The sequence below is a fragment of the Oratosquilla oratoria genome, unplaced genomic scaffold, assembly GCF_046742065.1.
Source record: "Oratosquilla oratoria isolate Oo_2021 unplaced genomic scaffold, ASM4674206v1 SCAFFOLD55, whole genome shotgun sequence".
NCBI classification, from domain to species: domain Eukaryota; kingdom Metazoa; phylum Arthropoda; class Malacostraca; order Stomatopoda; family Squillidae; genus Oratosquilla; species Oratosquilla oratoria.
Window position 1 is genome coordinate 202,572 of NW_027467719.1, and position 17,500 is coordinate 220,071.

The window sequence follows — 17,500 nt, forward strand, 5'->3', positions numbered from 1 at the left end:
ATGCCATTTTTCCCCTTCTATCTTTTTGAATCCCCTCTTTTCTCTATAATTTTTTTTTCATTATATTTTCTTTCTTTTCCCTGCACTTTCTTCTTATTCGTTCTACTGTTGCATCCATATCTGCGTTTTCCCGGCCCATTTCCTCAGCGTGACCCTAGACTAATGTCTTGTTCCTCCCCGTGTCTCTTTTTTCTTCCTTGCTGTCTTTTGAGCCGTCTCTGCTGCCTTCAAAGCCCCTATGAGCTCCGTCAGCTACTAGAGCGGCGGCCGCCGCTTTAACAGTTACAGCCTCTCTATTCCACTGCCCAATCTCCCTCCATGCTCCTCTGGCAACCATCCCACTTTATCTCTGCAAGGTGTGTCTTCCATAAACACCACCGCACGGGCTCAAACATAGCCCGTGGGAGATATAAAAAAAAAAAAAAAAATTGCTGTCATCTTCCTTGCGTGACCTCCAAGAAGCGAGTGAGAAAGCAAACAGCCGCACATATGATACCACGGTCTTGGATCACGTTTTGGACTCATGATCAACAGCTATTACCTTCTCGGAAAAGAGTTCATAAATAGCCCGATCTATGGGTAATGCTGTGACCTTACACACACATAACACAAACTCATTACCCATCAGAATTGGGGTGCCGCCTCGCAGTACAGCAATGCTGAAATTGTCAATCCAAGGTAGAACTCGAACCCGGATCGCTGAATTCGCGGTCGAGCGCGGTACCATCACACAATCGAATCTTGTGTAGATTGCGCACGGAAGACTGTTAAGGTGCGAAATCATTCCTTGGGTGTAATTAAATCACTTGGCGGCAACTAGAACAGATACTCAAGTCATCAAACGAAGCGAAAAGGGGTTAACATAGGCTCCTTTCACACGTATCGACTTTTTCCCATGGATATTAAACCTTTTCCTTGTGGAAGGGTTCCCTCGGCCAAATAAAATGATTTGACGGCAGATAAAAGAAATCCTGAAGTCGTGAAAACAGCGAAAGAGTTTTTGGACTTGACGAGTGAAGAAAATAAGGCTTCAAAAGAGATACACAGACAGGAAAACAAAGTACTCTTCAAAGTATACAGAAAACCCACAAACAAAGACGATTTAATACATTTCTAGAGCGCACACAATGAACGGACCAAGGTAGGAATAATAATTCTTTTTTTCTTAGAGAACTAATGATATGCAGCAAAGAGTTTCTAGACGAAAAAATTCTACATATTACAAGTACCTTCAGAGAACTAAAATATCCAGAGGCGCTAATATCCACATCTTTGAGAAAAGCAAAGAGTATCAGGTAACGAAAAGAAAAAGTGGTCAAGAAAGAAACTAGATACCTTGTCGTACCAGGCTCCGATTTTTCACAATCACTGGGGGATGTAATACGACCATTAGGACTAGAAATGGTCAGCGAAGCAGGAAAGAAACTTAAAAATCTAATAACAACAACGACTCAAACAACTAACGACCTAAGCGTTGTATATAGGATACCATGCAGCAAATGTGACAAATCGTACTATGGTGAGACCCACAGAGGGCTTATGACCAGAATCAAAGAATACAAAGCAGACCTAAAATAACACAGGCTTTCCAACGCGATGGTGGGACATATAGAACAAGAAGGTCATATGCCCGATTGGCTACAATCAAAAGTCATTAACATCCAGAGCAATTTAATCTCTACTAACCCATTATATAGAAACAAAACTCCCCCACTCCCCCCTCCCTCTACCCCCTCTCTCCCTTCGTCCCCCCCCTCCTTACCCTTCCACCTCCACCTCCTCTCTCACCCTCGGTGACCACACCCGCCTAACCCCGCCCCCACCTCCCAACCTCCTTACCCCGTGACCTCTGAGACCCCTTTTGTCTGACCTCTTTTGTCTGACCCGATCTTAGGTCTATATATACATCGGTAAACCCCGACTTGTCACTTTCTTTCTTTCTTTTTCTCTTCCCTTTAAATGTAAGTCTTCTTGTCTCCGTATTTATTTGCATTTATATTGTATCCCTCATATTTTACTTGCACACAATTGTCATCTTTACTATATTTATGTAATTTTTGTATTTTTGTCACCATTACTGTAACTATGTAATTTTTGTTATTTCTATTTACTCTTGAAAATGTCTTCTTCAAGACGAAACTTTGAGCTCAAATAAGAAAAAATGGAAGAATATAGAGACTTAGTTTCAATTCACCCGGTTAATAGCAAACTCTAATCAGGAAAATCGAGAATACAAAGAAAAAACTAAATAACTACAACAATGCTGTCGTTTTTAACTCCACGTGTATTACTGAGAACCTGCTTCCCTTCTTTACTAATATATATATATATATATATATATATATATATATACATATAATATATACACACACACACACACACACACACACACACATATATATATATACATATATATATATACATACATATATATATATATATATATATATTTATATATATATATATATATATATATATATATATAGTTACACCCACACCTCTAACCTAAAATAATTAGTAAATAAGGGACCTGGGAGGACAATACTCACTCTTATATACGAGTATATTTCCTCATCCCTTAAAGGTGGGTAACAAATAGAAATTACTATCATGAGTTGGTATCTAAATCATATATCATCAATATTGAGGTTAGACAAAGATCTAATTACTTTCATATATTGAACTACAATTTGTATTGATTATATCTTCATTATATGCAAAAATAATTCTCATACATTTTCTTACACATTTGAGGTAGGATGAAATATTAATCACCATTACTTGCATCCAGTAGATCTTTACTGAGATTCTGATCTCCACAATATCATTCATATGAATTAAGTTCAACACAATGGATAACATAAGCAATAAACTCAATTAATATAATAAGTATATTTAATAATGAATTAGACCTTGTATCAATCTCAATGTAAGAATTTGCCACCACATGGATGCAATTATATGACATGTGTATACATGATATATTAAATATGATCATTGAATATCAACTGAATCTTCAAACTTTTCAGTATAATAATGAATTTTCAATACAATACAACTTCTAAGCTTACATACCTTATATGATTGTTCTCTCTTTATTCACACTAACCCCCCCATTTAACCTTATTTACAAATGTGCTCAGTATATGCACATGGGTATGAATTTACAATTAAGATAACACGGTATACGTGTTATTTGTATGACTGCGAGAGAGAGAATGATAATCCATTCTTATCTCAGTACCCCAAATGCAATCAAGTTCCAACAATGGACCTGTCGACATACATACGTCGTAAACATAAATCGTACATTATTCATACATCACAAGTAATTAAAGCAAATACATCCTTGTATTTTCACACACTAATAAAAATATAATAATCTTAAATGTATAGCATATACGCAGACATATTTACTTTCAAAATACTTTGGTTTTCTCTTGCGACGAACTGCGCAAGCGTGAACGAAGAAAACGGAAGACACAATCCAACATAAAACGTAATACAGCACAGGGGTGACTATGGTACGGTAACAACATATTATATATATATATATATATATATATACATATATATATACATATATATATATTCTATATATATTCTATATATATCATATATAGGTATTATATATGTATATATATATTGTATATATGTTATATATATATCTTATATTATACATATATTATATATATCATATATATATATATACATATTATATATGCATATATGTATTATATACATTATATATATCTATATATATATGTATATTATACATATTATACATACATATATATATATATATTATATATACATATATATATATATTATGCATATATATGTATATATATATATTATACATATATATATATATATATATATATCATACATATTATATATATATACACACATATGTATATATATATTATATATATACATATATACACACATATGTATATATATATACACACACACACAGATATATATATATATATATATGTATATATATATATTCATATATATATATATATATATATATATATATATATATATTACAGGTGAAAAATGAAATCACACATTAGTCAATCACGATAACACCCCGGTTGGAGTAGAAAAGACTGGAGACGGGGAATCTCTATATTTCGATTACAAACTGCAATCCTCTTTAGTAGATCATATATTTGTATATATCTACTGAAGAGGTTTGCAGTTTGCAATCGAAATATATAGATTCCCTGTCTCCAGTCTTTTCTACTCTAACAGTGGTTTTAACGTGATATATATATATATATATATATATATATATATATATATACTATATATATATATATATATATATATATATATATATATATATATATATATATATATATATATATACATATACAGTCACTATCCGAGTTACAACCTAGATTGGTTCCGACCAACCAGTCGTAAGTCGGATTGGTCGTAAGTCGCATCCCATTCAAAATGGCCGACACGAGGGTTATACGCTAGGATAAATTATATCAATCTGTTGCGTTTTTAAGTAACTTTTTCTATTGAATACTATTATATACATGTTGTTTACTGTTTATATATCAATTCTATGCTTTTTAGTTTCATTTTTATAATTTTTTTAGTTTTTTTAATGTTTTGATACTGTACTGTTTTTCAGTATATATACGTATACAGGTATTGTATGTATATACTATACACACACACACACGCATTAGATATAACCTTGCTTACCATTTTTAAGGTTTTTAAATTGCAGTTTCCTTTTAATAATTTTTCTCTTAACTTATGGGATCCAATGTATTTAACGTTTCGTCCAGCAGGGCTTCTTCAGAAATAACATAGTGGACAAGCATCTGACTCCTTATATAACCCGAGCTTGCGGGGAGAAACGAACATAAAACTGGTGTAAACACAATTTGCGTAAATTGCTTGTTACTTTGTTATCAAAATTGCTAGAGGTTTATTTATTGTAAAAAATCCATTGTTTTGATCTGTATTATCAATGAGAGATATAAAAGCAGATTCAAAACATCTAAGTTTCATAGTATGGTTTTCATATTTAATAATCTTAGAATTATTCCAGTCAGCATTGTGGCCTGTATCGTATCTATATCTAACAATGGCATTATTCATATTGCAGGTTTTCATATCATATTTATGTTCCGATATTCTTTTATCAACACCACGGAAACTTTCACCAATGTAGACCTTTTTACAACCTAAACATGGCACATAGTAAACACCTGCTTGACGAACATTTTCCCTACTTTTATTTCTGCTTTTTATAAGATTGACAACTGTTACCGAGCTGGTGGTAATGTTGTGAAAATCAGTTTGGTAAGCTTCCGTGGTGTTGATAAAAGAATATCAGAACATGAATATGATATGAAAACTTACAATATGAATAATGCCATTGTTTGACATAGATACGATACAGGCCACAATGCTGACTGGAATAATTCTAAGATTATTAAATATGAAAACCATACTATGAAACGTAGATGTTTTGAATCTGCTTTTATGTCTCTCATTGATAATATAAATCAAAACAATGGATTTTTTCCCCAATAAATAAACCTTTAGCAATTTTAATAACAAAGTAACAAGCAATTTACGCAAATTGTGTTTACACCAGTTTCATGTTCGTTTCTCCCCGCAAGCTCGGGTTATATAAGGAGTCAGATATTTGTCCACTATGTTATTTCTGAAGAAGCTCTGCTGGGCGAAACGTTAAATACATTGGATCCCATACTCTGCGTTTGGCTTCTCTCCTACAGTTGTATATAGCATTGTTTTCAGTTGCTTAGTTGTTAATATGATATGGTAGGTTAAAGAAAGAAAATACTTATTATAGAGTATTCTTATTAGTAAACTCATAATAGGCATCTGCTAGACGTGGTCATAAGTACGTAAATATCCTTAATTAATTTATCAAACTCTTCCACAAATGCCTTAGCTACAGGCGCATTACTGCTAGCAGTAACCACCCGGCACTCGCTATGAATTCATGCGAAGCGTATTCTTCACCTGCACGTTCTTCCAACATGCGAAATTAATTTTAGCCTTACTTTGCACTGCTTGCAACATCACTTTTACATTTCTTTTCCTATTATCTTCTAACCACGTGTATAGCAACTTTTCCATCTCTGCCATAATTGTCGTATGCGATGCCGGGTTGCCACAACTATCTTACGCGCTGTGCTGCCAGACATATACAGTAAACTCATAATAGGCATCTGCTAGACGTGGTCGTAAGTACGGGTGGTCGTAACTCGCGTACGTCGTAACTCGGATAGTGACTGTATATATACATACATATATATATATATATATATATATTGTATATACAAGAATCAAATCTGAGATAATCATCGGATTCATGTTAATAGCCCTAAGGATATATATTAAAGAATTTTTACAGGATGAGTTTAACAATTTCTTAAAATCTTTCCAAGAATTAGCATATCCTTTAGGCTTCCTTATAAAATTAAAACACAAAGACATCAAAATTATGGAAAGAAACATAACGCTTGGAGACAACAACACCAGCAATGACATAATATTCATTTCAGTTACTAACTCTAAATATGTACCAATAGTTAGTAATTTCTTGAAAAACACCAGGATAAATCTAGTTACATTAGCGGGAAAGGGAATTGTATAAAATTCCTTATGGAGGTTGTGAGAAGGCTTACATCGGTGAGACAGGACGCAGCCTGGACTTGAAGAACACGAGATACCACAGGGCATCAAAGGCGCTAGTGGTCCACATCGATGAAGATCATCTGTCGAACTGGAAAGAAGCCCACATATTACACAGGAAACTGAAAAAAGAAGGAAAGCTTTGGGGGCGGCATATATTGCCACCGGGAACATTACAAATACTCGTGGGGGAAAATGAGACCGGAGTGAGGTCACGCAGGGTCGTCAGATCACAATAAAAGCCATTGACGGATTTTGATTCTTCTTCTAGTTTTGGTCCACTGAGGAAGGCACAAGAGGTCAAAACGTCTGGTTCTGAGTAAAACTCCATACTCTAGCTTCAACGTTTCATTTTGCCACCTCACCTCCATATATATATATATATATATATATGTATATATATATATATATATATATATATATATATATATATATATATATATATATATGCAAAGAAATCACAAAACACACGTGATAAAATATTTTTGCAGAAACCACCGGGAAATTGAAAAAACAGATACCGAACGTTTTCGTCTATTTAGACATTTTCAAAGGTACAAAAAAGCAATACAGAAAGAAACAATAAATACATAAGAAGACAAGGATACTCGGAGAGGTCCCATGTTACATTTTATCACACACAATTTTGTCAATAATAAAATTGTCCAATTTAAGTAAACCCAAACTCAAGTTCATGTTATTTCCAAAATTTCTTTTTATAAAACAAGATTCAATAATATTTCTTTCTATAATATTATTACAAGAAGTAATTATTTTAGAATTTCCCCAGTCAATATTATGACCATAATCCCTTTGGTGGACAAATAATCCACTGGACACTTGCCCCGTTCTAATACTATATTGACTGGGGAAATTCTAAAATAATTACTTCTTGTAATAATATTATAGAAAGAAATATTATTGAATCTTGTTTTATAAAAAGAAATTTTGGAAATAACATGAACTTGAGTTTGGGTTTATTCAAATTGGACAATTTTATTATTGACAAAATTGTGTGTGATAAAATGTAACATGGGACCTCTCCGAGTATCCTTGTCTTCTTATGTATTTATTGTTTCTTTCTGTATTGCTTTTTTGTACCTTTGAAAATGTCTAAATAGACGAAAACGTTCGGTATCTGTTTTTTCAATTTCCCGGTGGTTTCTGCAAAAAAAAAAAAAAAAAAAAAAAAAAAAAAAAAAATATATATATATATATATATATATATATATATATATATATATATAAAAAAATGTATATATATATATATATATATATACATACATACATAATGTAAAATTCGGTAATGTATTGTCGCCGCCATAGAAGGAAAGCTTGAATGTTTTTAATAATCGAAAAAAAAAAAAATCCATTCATACCGTCCCAAAGACAATTGAAGCTTGTTTCAATTGAATAAAATCATAGTTTAATGGATCTGATTTTTTTTTACTTATCTATTTATTTATCTATTTGTTTATCTATCCATATATTTATCTATTTATTTATTTATAATCTATTTATGAGATGACAACCGAGCATGAGTGACGTCAGAACGTTGTTATTAGAACCGTTTTGAACGTTTCTGTCCCTTTGTTTTGGGTCTTATGTGCGTTTTATTGGATTATCTTACATATTAATTTCATTCTGTGGTTTGGGGATTTGTCCATGGGATTAATCCCGTTTCACACCCAGGGTTGGGGGATGGGGGGCTGATCCTTATTTACACATATACCTAATCCTTCTTTGTGTTATTGTTACCTACCAAATCTCCCTAACCCCGCCTTACCCCAAGAATCTGGATCATTTGGTTATATGACAAGGGAGAGACTGACAATGGGTTTGTGGTGGTCTAGAGTGACGTCGGAAGGAATCATCTCCTTACCACACAATTTCAGTCTCCATCATCTTCCTCTCCATCATATAGAGGGGGCAACCACGATGGGCTGGCTCTCGGTTCCATGAGCAGGTTAAAGATATCTTATCATTAGTTTTAACTGGTGTTACATTGTTGGTGTTTTAAGAAGAGGCTCTCTCATTGTTGTGCTAAAGATTAAAACGAAATTAATTCCTTTAATTGCGAAAGTAATTTGTTATATTCAGGTCGTTATTTTAATTCTATTGAAGGCCCCCCCCCCGCACAGTTTAGGTTTAATAAAATCACTAACGCAATCCCTTCCGTACTTGGCCCCCTCTTTGACTTTTACTTTTGGATTTCGTTTTTCGTTCATTTTAGTGGTACTTCTTCCGTGCTAGATGGTCCTTTTCCTTCAAACATCCCTGCCCCCAGGCTATTTTATTAAATCATGTGTCGCCCCCTCAGTAGTAAAGTAGTTAGTTATTCAACTAGTTATGTAGTTGCACCCTCATTACATTGTGAATACCCTCATCTTAACGAAAAACTTTACAGCGTGTACATTTAATTGGTATGGGGTTTAATTAGTTAATCAATTAGTTATCTAGAGGGTACTCGCGGGCCGAGCAGGTTAGAGCGTCACTAATTGCGTTGGAAATCGAGGTGCCGGAGGTTCGGACCCTGCAACCAGTGTGTTGGACCAAGGGCAAGGATGATTAAATTCCTCGCTAAAAAGTCCTTTACCGTATAAGGGGCACCATCCTAGCCTCTTGATAGGGGGAGTTCGCGACGTTAAATTGAATCAAGCAATCATTAGTTATCTAGCTGTAATATCACACTACTATGAAAGCCGCTGTCTGAATGAGGAACCTCACAGTGTGTGCATGGAGGGCCCCCACATGTGTGGGATGGTGGCATATGCTCTGGGGCGGCTCTTTTAGTGGGGGTGGCAATTCTAGCCTGGACTTGCCGTCCATAAGGGATAATAATGATAAAAAAGGTCAAAGGAGCCCTGAATATTTGACTTCAATCAATGAATTTTGCGTTAGAATCAACAAAATATGAAATATTTTCCCTTATCCTTTCTGCATTAGGGACATTAAATACAAATCTTAAAAATCTGTTTAATTATTTCGCGAGCCACCAATAGCTAAAATAAGCTAAGGAATGGTGGAGGGGGGAAGTGGTAATGGGGGTAGGGGAGGAGCACTGAGAACTTTGCCCCTGGGTGACACTTAGGCATGTAAGGGCTCTGTGTGTATGTAGTACGTAGGGTTTGTATGTGTATTGTCTGAATAAGGAGCCCATGCTGAGATATGCATCTTCTGTTGTTTCTTTCCTCCTAAGGTGAAATAATTTTGATAGGTGAGGATGAAAGCTTCTTGAAACAGTCTCCGGTGACATTGGACTTATTCTTAAGCCTCAAGGAATTAACTTAATCCTCAGGAGATTAAGTTTATCCTCAGAAAATTTCCTCATAAGAACAGTGGAGGGGAGTCCGTCCCTCGTTCGCTGTCTTGCCAGAACTGGTTATTCTTAGATCCAAGATATACACAAGCCTTTTGTCTTATAGTTTGTGATTTAAGGTTCTTTGTTCATCAAGGGACAAATTTGTTAGGAAGTTTACAGAGGTAGCGGAGGAGGAGCAGAAGGAAGAAGAGGAGGAGTAGGTGGAGGAGGAAGAGGAAGATGAGTAAGAGAAGGATGCTGCAAAAGAGTTGTTGGTGGTGTTGTTGATGATGCTGTTGTTGTTGTTGTTGCTGTTGTTGTTGTTGTTGTTGTTGTTGTTTATCAACTCAAGAGTCTTCTTTGAAAGTTTTTCTTTTTTACGCCTTCGAAACCACAAAGTACCTCATTTGGTCTCTTGCAGTCTCCTTCATCCTTATGTTCTTATGTTATGTGAAGTTATTCGTGTTTTATGCCGATAACCAGCGCTTCTATCCTTGGGAGACAATATCCTACCAATGAAGTGGAGTCATAGGTCCTGTTCAAGGAAAAACCGCGGTTGTGTGTGAACGGCTCCATTGACTTACATTGTAATTGAACCGCTAGTATGAACAAGGCCATAGAACTGGCAAAGGAGAGATTTAAGGCAGGTGGTAGAACGGAGGGATAGTAAAAGTAAAAAATTATTATACATTGTTTTTTTTTAATGAAAATTAATCAGCAATTGTGCTATAGTGCTGCGTAACTCTGGTCCGTAGGGATGTCACGAAAGCCCCTAAAGTACTGACTGGAATGAATACCACTACACTGAGGTCATCCGGGAGGGTAACAGCTGCCGATCAAGAGTCCAGCACGTGGTCTAGATCTATAGAAACGCACTGAAACAGTGTCATGGCACATTCGTTATTTAAAAAAAAAAAAAAAAATCATGGCATCTTGCGTCGTTCACAATATAAACTTTTCGACTAATACTTCCACAATTGCAATCTATAAAATATCTACTTTTTTATGATGTATTTCAAGGGTGTGGAATGTATTACACTAATGTGTATGTAGCTATACGTGCGGCTATGCAGCGAGTAAGCCTATTAAATCTTTTACGTGAAAAAGATGAGTATAACATGACGAGCTGAGGGACAAAAGCTTCTGCTTTGCTGCTACCGAGGGATATGGGGTTACCACGGTTATGACTAAGGCGTCTTGTTGCTGGCTATATTAGTCTCCCTTATGAATTATTAGACTCGAAAGGGCATTCTAACCAGGGGCAGGGAGATAGGGGTCGTTATATAAAGTTGGGGCTGTTGCTAGATGATTCTATTAAGGTAATTGAACTTGCAAACATTATATATCTGACCCTCTCCGGCACCGCCGCAGTGTGACACCGGCCTTGTATCTATTCGCTTCAGCCAGAATAAGATTTATATGAATTTATTTTATTTTATCTTATTTTTTTTACCTTATTCATTTGTTTGCGTATTTTTTCATTTAATTAACCATATATTTATTTGCCAGCGAAATGCAGCGGACACACAAACATGACCAAATCCAGTGCAAATAAATAATCACAATTATTGTAAGAATTCCAGTATACAGAATTATACTAAATACTCAACAACGAAACGAAATATTTATATTGTTCTGAAACACTCTGGGTCGTTTTCTTATGTCCGCTATAGTACATGATACCGATAGTAAACAAATAACTTCTATTGTCCCAAATATCTAATAATTGATAACGAGTGTGTACTTTCTTGGAGATTACAGTTGCATAAACATGTTCCGTGGTATGTTTGCTTTTGGTACAATATATTTATTTGTAATGTATTATTGATAAGGTTATGTAATATCTTTACGACTTATTTCATGAATTGTTGTGTTTTAGGTCCGTGGAGTAGGGTGTCAACATCGCCAGATCTGTCATCTAAGTACAGTTTTGTTCATCTTTAGTATTCTTGTTTACATCACCATCAAACTGTCCATGACAAGTAGATACAACACGTGTATCACTTGTTGATGTCGTCGTCGTTGTTGTTGTTGTTGAGTCCACGGTGTCAGTAAGTTATGGCATAAATCACTTGGCCCCTCTATCACAAATATGTTTTGCTCATGTCTGTGTGTTCCCAGTTCTGTGTAGTCTGAAGAATCCCTTGAATCCGTGGTGAACGAATTCTACGGAATGATGATGATAATTATTGCCTCGAGTTTGACTGACTGGAAAGCCGCAGCACCACATTGGCTGGCAACGGTCCTCAGGCCCTTCGATAAAACTCTCTGGAAAGAAAATTTGGACTGCTGACTGTATTGTATCAGTGTAGGACTGTTTCTGTGTTACTGGCTGAAAGTAGCAGGAGAAGAGGAGCAGTCGCCGGTTGTCCAATTATCTTTAATTTTATATTTAAGAGCCTCCCCAAAGGGCGTGATCTTACAATCGTGAACCAATTGAATTTTCTCCTCCACCCTTTCGCTAATCAGATTCGTTGTTACAAGTCTATACAGCAAAAATTTTCACTTAGAATAATCTCGAGTCTCTGCCGATATTTACAGGGGGACACTCGAGTCCCCCTGCCGATATTTACAAACAAGGTGGAAAGGCAGACTTAGGCAACTCGCTCGATCGCTCGCTGTATTGTTTCATAACCATGTTTCATAAACACCTAACCAATAAAATGTAACACACATCTTCTACCCTCTTTTCTATCAGCTTCTTACATGTATACGAATGAAGGCAAGGATACGGATAAGATGTAGGGGGGTAGGGTGAAGATGGGGAGGACGAGAAAGGGGAGGTACATTCAGTTGAGTAAGTGGAGCAAGTCTTTCGCGAGAACGCGATTATTGCCAGGGCACGAAATTCACAGCCAGTGCAAATCCAACTAGATAAACCACTTCAGATTCAGTTTCAGTGTCTTCCAGTCGGCTTTAATAGCCAGTGGAAACTGAAATGGTTAATTTTTTCATTGTAAACTCAATGCTTTTGAGATATTTTATCTGTCGCCAGGCGATTTTATTCAGCCGAGGGAAACCCTTTATAAACGAAAAGGCTATTACGATTAGAATTATGTATTACTATTACCATATCTTATTACCATTGTATTACCTATTACCATTTCTTACCAATACCATTTTTACCGTTATAATTTGATACGATTATTATTAATATTACCATTTAATACCATTGCCGTTTAATGCCATTACCGTAGCCTATTACCATTACCATATTATTAGCCACATTGGAAATGCACACTCCATAGCCTCAGGAGGATGAACCTCTCCTACACCATGTAAGGGGGCTGTCCCCTAGTTTCAGTAGACTAGAATGCTCCCAGAGTCTTTGAGGGATCTTTGGATCCTCGGAATCTTGATGGGGAACCAAGATCTCTGTCGTTCGTGGCCGAGATCGAGTCTAACCCAAGATGGAAAACGCTCCCGCTCTTTTAGAAATTCTTTATTAGGTCCTTGACACCTGAAGAGGTGCTTGATGTCTTCCAGTATGTGGTCGTTCTCGGAACTTTTCGTTACCGAACGTTGCCACCTTTGAGCCAGGATGGAAAGGCCGTTGATTTGCGCGTCCGAACAAGAGCTGAAATATAGTCTTTCAGCCTCATAGTCTTGTCCCGTTTCTTTCAGTGATGGGACACTTTTGAGTGGTTTCTTTTGGCGCAGGCTTGCCCTAGTCTTCGTATTATACTTAATAGGGAACCAAGACCTTTGCCTTTCATATCCCTGGAAAAATTGGAACCAGGAGGGGACTCTGTCCCTCTCCTTCTTTTGGATGTGATCTGTAATAGTAACCGGTTCAAAGACCTCATTATCCACTAAAAACAACTTGTGAACACTGAATAAAATGTCATCTTCAAAGTCGGCTCCTACTTCGCAAATCTCGTCTAATGTTTGAGTACTGTCGAAGAGATGTTTAAGGTCTTCTAGTACATCATCACTGTCGGAACTATCTGTTACCGAGCGAAGCCATCGTTCTGCCAGAGTGGAGAGACTCTTGATTTGGGCGTCCGAATAAAAGCTCAATTGTAATCTTTCTTCCTCGTAGTGCTGTTCCGTTACTTTCAGTGACGGGCTATTGTTCAGTGCTTTCTTTTGGCACAAACTTGTTCTAGCCTTCGTATTATATTTAATGGGGAACCAAGACCTTTGTCTTTCATATCCCTGGAAAAAGTAAAACCAGGAGGGGACTCTGTCCCGCTCCTTCCTTGGGATAGAATTCCTTATAGTAACAGGTTCACATGGCTCATCCTTCACTATAAACAACTTATAAACACTTGATACAAAGTCGTCTTCAAAATCGGTATCCCCTTTGCAAGCCTCGTCCACTGATTGCCTACTCTCGAAGAGGCGTTTAAGGTCTTCTAGCATATCATCGTTGTCGGAACTCTCTGTTACTGAGCGCTACCACCGTTGAACCAAAATGGAAAGCCCCTTAATTTGGGCGTCCGAAATAAAGTTTAGCTGTGATTTTTCAGCCTCAAATTGGTGGCTTGTCACTTCCAATGATGGGCTTCTGATTGGTGCTTCCTTTTTGCGGAAGCTTGTTCTAGTCTTTGTACTATATTTAATAGGGAACCAAGAACGTTGTCTTTCATATCCCTGGAAAAACCGTATCCAGGAGGGGAATCTTTCCCGCTCCTTTCTCTCTGGGATGGCATCCCTCACAGTATATGACTCACAAACCTCATCCTGCACTACAAACAGCTTGTGAACACTTAATAGAATGTCCTCAAAATGAGTCCCTACTTTGCAAATATCGTCCAATGTTTGCTTATTTCGGATAGACTCGGACTATAAGACAGTGGGTGAATTAAACATGTGACAAAGGTCCTACAAAATATCTTCGTCCTGAAGGAGGAGATCATCTTCATGTCCTTTGGGCTGATTACATACATGTATAGATATCTCATCACTTTCTACCAGGTTGATAACTATGTTACTGTCAAGTGTATGTGTGTTGGGTGAAGTCTTATACATTGTAACAGAGCCAAATACTTCTCTAGAACATTCAGAATCAAGTGAGGTCGAATACGATTTTTCACATAGGTGATTGCTTACTTCAGTTTCACTGGAAGTATGTGAGTACCTATAGAACCTGGCTTGGCCACTTTCAGAGCTATAGTTCTTAGACTATCCATTTCTCTTCTCAAATAATCCAATCTTACTTCGGAACGGCACTTTCCTCTTTCTTATGCAATTGCAGCTGCAGAACTTTTCTAAATACTGGCACCTTGCCTTTGCATTGTAGAGTTGGCTTTCCATTATATGAATATCCCGCTACAGTTGATACAGTTCAGAACGAACCCAGCAAAATTCTTCAAAAGATTCCTAGACTCTTTCACAGTCTGTATAACCTCTCTATGTACAAAAGCACCGGAATTGCCTTGGTTGACAGGAGTATTCCTGCTTTCTCAATCCTATACCGCAGCCCATATAATCAAACGGACAATTACACCTCTGAGACCATTCTCTACACCCGTCAGTGTATTCTTTGTATCTGCAGGTGAATCCAGGGCACTCGAGGTCTGGCAGGGGCTCTTCGAACGCGCATGCGCAGGGGCTTCCCACGCGACCCGACATTCACTTGTTTAATATCCACCAATGGGTCAAGTCGGGGCCGGTGGATTTCATTCGCCGAAGAAACCCGTGGCACTCAGGGTAGATGGTGGCAATGAGTGCGGTGTCAATAACCGCGGCTTTTGTAATGTTAGCACCGTTGGCACCTAGTACCGGGTCGTTTGTCTTGTCTTTCTCTTTGTATTTGTCTTCTCTTGTCCTGTCTTGTCTGGAGTTAAGGGGTCTCGCGGAGCTTCCTTGTGGCTTGCATCGATAGTGAACTCTTTCGAAAAAAAAAAAAAAATTGTCTTTCTTTGTCTTCCCCCCCTTTTTTTTAATGTAATTAGAAGGTTCAATTGTCACTTGTTTGTCTTAGAAGGTTCAATTGTCACTTGTTTGTCTCGTCCATATTCTTACTGGGAGTACAGAGAGAAAAGTCATAATATACATATGTATTGTCAGTGATGCTTATCTGTTTTTTTTAATACAATAGGAAAGTAGCTTCGCCATTGTACTTTCTCTGATTATGTACATTGTTCTTATCTCTGATCACCAAAATATCATTGGCGATAGTCCATCGCCGAGAGGGATGAGGAGGGGTTGGAAGAGGGGGAGGGGGAGAAGAATGGGGTGTCTTTTGAGGGCACCATCCCACTCTCTCTCTGCAAAGTGTGTCTTCCATAAACACAACCGCACGGACTAAAACCCCGTGGGAATGACATTTCACTTAAGAAAAAAAAAAAAAAAAAAAAAATCCTCCCTCCCACGTGCCAATGAGTTTTGGCCATAGATTTTAGCATTGGCGCAGGTCAAGCTCTGTTTAAGTACGGTGGACGGAAAGCGGCGTGGACTGCGTAAACACACGAATGTTTTCACGTCAACATAGACTTGAATACTATCTGGGGCATCGGCACCGTTTCCATTTCAGCGGTGATTTGAATACTTTTCTCTTTATTTCTTTGAACGAACTTTGAGGAATGATGGTAATAACTGTTGCCTCGAGTTTGAATGGAACACCGCAGCCCTACACTGGCTGGTTGGCAACGGTTCTCGGGTGCTAGGATAAAGGTATTAGGAAACAATCTTTGGACTCTTTATTGTGTGTGTGTTGTATCGGGGTGGATCAGTTTATGTGTCATTGGCTGAAAGTAGGGGAGCAGTCGCCGGTTGTCAGCTTTCCACGTGTGAAAGGGTGGAAGAAGTGGGGTTGAAGTTGATAGAGAGATCTTGGTCTCAGTCCGGAGACCGAGTGTCAGCCTTTCGGGGCCGCACCTCCAGGTGGAGGTGAGGGGATTCTCTCCGCCATCCATCTCGCGCGGCCAGGTACCCGTGACTGATCCCGGGTGTGCAGAAGCGCGCGCGCGCATGAAATCGACACAATTTCCGGCCTTCCTTGGTCGGTCATGACTTCAGGAACGAGATCGAATCTTCTTCTTCTAGCCGCCGGTCGGCGGGTTTGTTAGGCGGGTTTGGTCGGCGAGTTCGGTCAGTGGGTTCGGTCGGCGAGTTCAGTCGACGTATTCAGTCGGCAAGTTCGGTCGTCGACTTCGGTCGGAGTTCGGTGGGCAAGTGTGGTCGGCGAGTTCTGTCGGCGAGTTCTGTCGGCGAGTGCATCAACTACCTCTGCATTTTTCATCTTCTCGTCTTTAGAAAGACTGTAAATAACCAATGAGCAGCCAAAATATCTTTTATTGCTCTATTGACAAAATGTCACAATTTGCTTAATATAGAAGATTATTTTTATCTATTTATTTCTATCTATTAATATGGTAAAAGGAAGAATGGACCCAATCAGGACTGAGGAGGGTTGGGGTGAATCCCTCTCCCCTGCCCTCTAAACACTTACAATTCAGCAGCATATTAAAGGTGAAGGAGATTACCATTAACAAGTTCCAATTCTAAGTACTACAGCGGCTAGCGTATTTTGCAAAGTTGCAGCAAACG